Here is a 3,417-nt window from a genome sequence, read left to right on the forward strand (position 1 = left end):
CGCAAATTTGAAATATGTCGCCATCATATAAAATACTGAACGCAATATGGGTTGGTTTTAGGTTAGGCTATAGTTTTCGAGCGAGCGCAGCGAGCGAGAGACGCGTAAATGTGTGTCATAAACCAACGGTTTGGCACATACGGACATTGAAATAATCGCACCAGCCCGAGCAGCCGGAAGTCTTTATCATATTGCCTACCGACACATCTTTACAGTTTATGAATAGTTTCACTTAAATAGTACTATTTCCACATAGTACAGTGCAATGTGATGTCCGAAATTGCTGACAAAATTAGGTAATAACACGAAATATATGCAAGGCAATATTTGGTATATGTATAGCTTGGAAATTGTGACCGTTGCTCGCTCGCTCCGCTCGCTCGTAAAAATCTAGTCCAACCTCACAACCGATCCGACACGTTTGCAAATTTGAAATATATCGCCATCATATCGAATAATGAACGCAAGATGGATTGGTTTTAGGTTAGGCTATAGTTTTCGAGCGAGCGCAGCGAGCGAGAGACGCGTAAAGGTGTGTCAGAAACCAACGGTTTGGCACATACGGACATTGAAATATTCGCACCAGCCCGATGAGCCGGAAGTATTTATCCTATTGCCTACCGACTCATGTTTACAGTTTATGAATAGTTTCACATAAATAGTACTATTTCCACATTGTACAGTGCAATGTGATGTCCGAAATGGATGACAAAATTAGGTACTAGCACGAAATATATGCGAGGCAATATATGGTATATGTATAGCATGGAAATTGTGACCGTTGCTCGCTCGCTCCGCTCGCTCGTAAAAATCTAGTCCAACCTCACAACCGATCGGACACGTTCGCAAATTTGAAATATGTCGCCATCATATGTAATACTAAACGCAATATGGGTTGGTTTTAGATTAGGCTATAGCTTTCGTGCGAGCGCAGCGAGCGAGAGACGCGTAAAGGTGTGTCACAAACCAACAGTTTGGCACATACGGACATTGAAATATTCGCACCAGCCCGAGGAGCCGGAAGTATTTATCCTGTTGCCTACCGACACATGTTTACAGTTTATGAATAGTTTCACTTAAATAGTACTATTTCCACATAGTACAGTGCAATGTGATGTCCGAAATGGATGACAAAATTAGGTACTAGCACGAAATATATGCAGGGCAATATATGGTATACGTATAGCTTGGAAATTGTGACCGTTGCTCGCTCGCTCCGCTCGCTCGTAAAAATCTAGTCCAACCTCACAACCGATCGGACACGTTCGCAAATTTGAAATATGTCGCCATCATATGAAATTCTGAACGCAATATGGGTTGGTTTTAGGTTAGGCTATAGTTTTCGAGCGAGCGCAGCGAGCGAGAGACGCGTAAATGTGTGTCATAAACCAACGGTTTGGCACATACGGACATTGAAATATTCGCACCAGCCCGAGGAGCCGGAAGTCTTTATCCTATTGCTACTGACAAATGTTTACAGTTTACCAATTGTTTCACATAAATAGTACTATTTCCACATAGTACAGTGCAATGTGATGTCCGAAATGGCTGACAAAATTAGGTAATAACACGAAATATATGCAAGGCAATATATGGTATATGTATAGCTTGGAATTTGTGACCGTTGCTCGCTCGTTCCGCTCGCTCGTAAAAATCTAGTCCACCCTCACAACCGATCCGACACGTTCGCAAATTTGAAATATGTCGCCACCATATCGAATAATGAACGGAAGATGGATTGGTTTTAGGTTAGGCTATAGCTTTCGTGCGAGCGCAGCGAGCGAGAGACGCGTAAATGTGTGTCACAAACCAACGGTTTGGCACATACGGACATTGAAATATTCGCACCAGCCCGAGCAGCCGGAAGTCTTTATCCTGTTGCCTACCGACACATGTTTACAGTTTATGAATAGTTTCTACATAAATAGTACTATTTCCACATAGTACAGTGCAATGTGATGTCCGAAATGGATGACAAAATAAGGTACTAGCACGAAATATATGCAAGGCAATATATGGTATATGTATAGCTTGGAAATTGTGACCGTTGCTCGCTCGCTCCGCTCGCTCGTAAAAATCTAGTCCACCCTCACAACTGATCCGACACGTTCGCAAATTTGAAATATGTCGCCACCATATCGAATAATGAACGGAAGATGGATTGGTTTTAGGTTAGGCTATAGCTTTCGTGCGAGCACAGCGAGCGAGAGACGCGTAAAGGTGTGTCACAAACCAACGGTTTGGCACATACGGACATTGAAATATTCGCACCAGCCCGAGGAGCCGGAAGTATTTATCCTGTTGCCTACCGACACATGTTTACAGTTTATGAATAGTTTCACTTAAATAGTACTATTTCCACATAGTACAGTGCAATGTGATGTCCGAAATTGCTGACAAAATTAGGTAATAACACGAAATATATGCAAGGCAATATTTGGTATATGTATAGCTTGGAAATTGTGACCGTTGCTCGCTCGCTCCGCTCGCTCGTAAAAATCTAGTCCAACCTCACAACCGATCCGACACGTTTGCAAATTTGAAATATATCGCCATCATATCGAATAATGAACGCAAGATGGATTGGTTTTAGGTTAGGCTATAGTTTTCGAGCGAGCGCAGCGAGCGAGAGACGCGTAAAGGTGTGTCATAAACCAACGGTTTGGCACATACGGACATTGAAATATTCGCACCAGCCCGATGAGCCGGAAGTATTTATCCTATTGCCTACCGACACATGTTTACAGTTTATGAATAGTTTCACATAAATAGTACTATTTCCACATTGTACAGTGCAATGTGATGTCCGAAATGGATGACAAAATTAGGTACTAGCACGAAATATATGCGAGGCAATATATGGTATATGTATAGCTTGGAAATTGTGACCGTTGCTCGCTCGCTCCGCTCGCTCGTAAAAATCTAGTCCAACCTCACAACCGATCGGACACGTTCGCAAATTTGAAATATGTCGCCATCATATGAAATACTGAACGCAATATGGGTTGGTTTTAGGTTAGGCTATAGTTTTCGAGCGAGCGCAGCGAGCGAGAGACGCGAAAATGTGTGTCATAAACCAACGGTTTGGCACATACGGACATTGAAATATTCGCACCAGCCCGAGGAGCCGGAAGGCTTTATCCTATTGCTACTGACAAATGTTTACAGTTTACCAATAGTTTCACATAAATAGTACTATTTCCACATAGTACAGTGCAATGTGATGTCCGAAATGGCTGACAAAATTAGGTAATAACACGAAATATATGCAAGGCAATATATGGTATATGTATAGCTTGGAATTTGTGACCGTTGCTCGCTCGCTCCGCTCGCTCGTAAAAATCTAGTCCACCCTCACAACTGATCCGACACGTTCGCAAATTTGAAATATGTCGCCACCATATCGAATAATGAACG

This window comes from Bombus affinis, unplaced genomic scaffold (genome assembly GCF_024516045.1).
Source record: "Bombus affinis isolate iyBomAffi1 unplaced genomic scaffold, iyBomAffi1.2 ctg00000085.1, whole genome shotgun sequence".
Lineage (NCBI taxonomy): Eukaryota > Metazoa > Arthropoda > Insecta > Hymenoptera > Apidae > Bombus > Bombus affinis.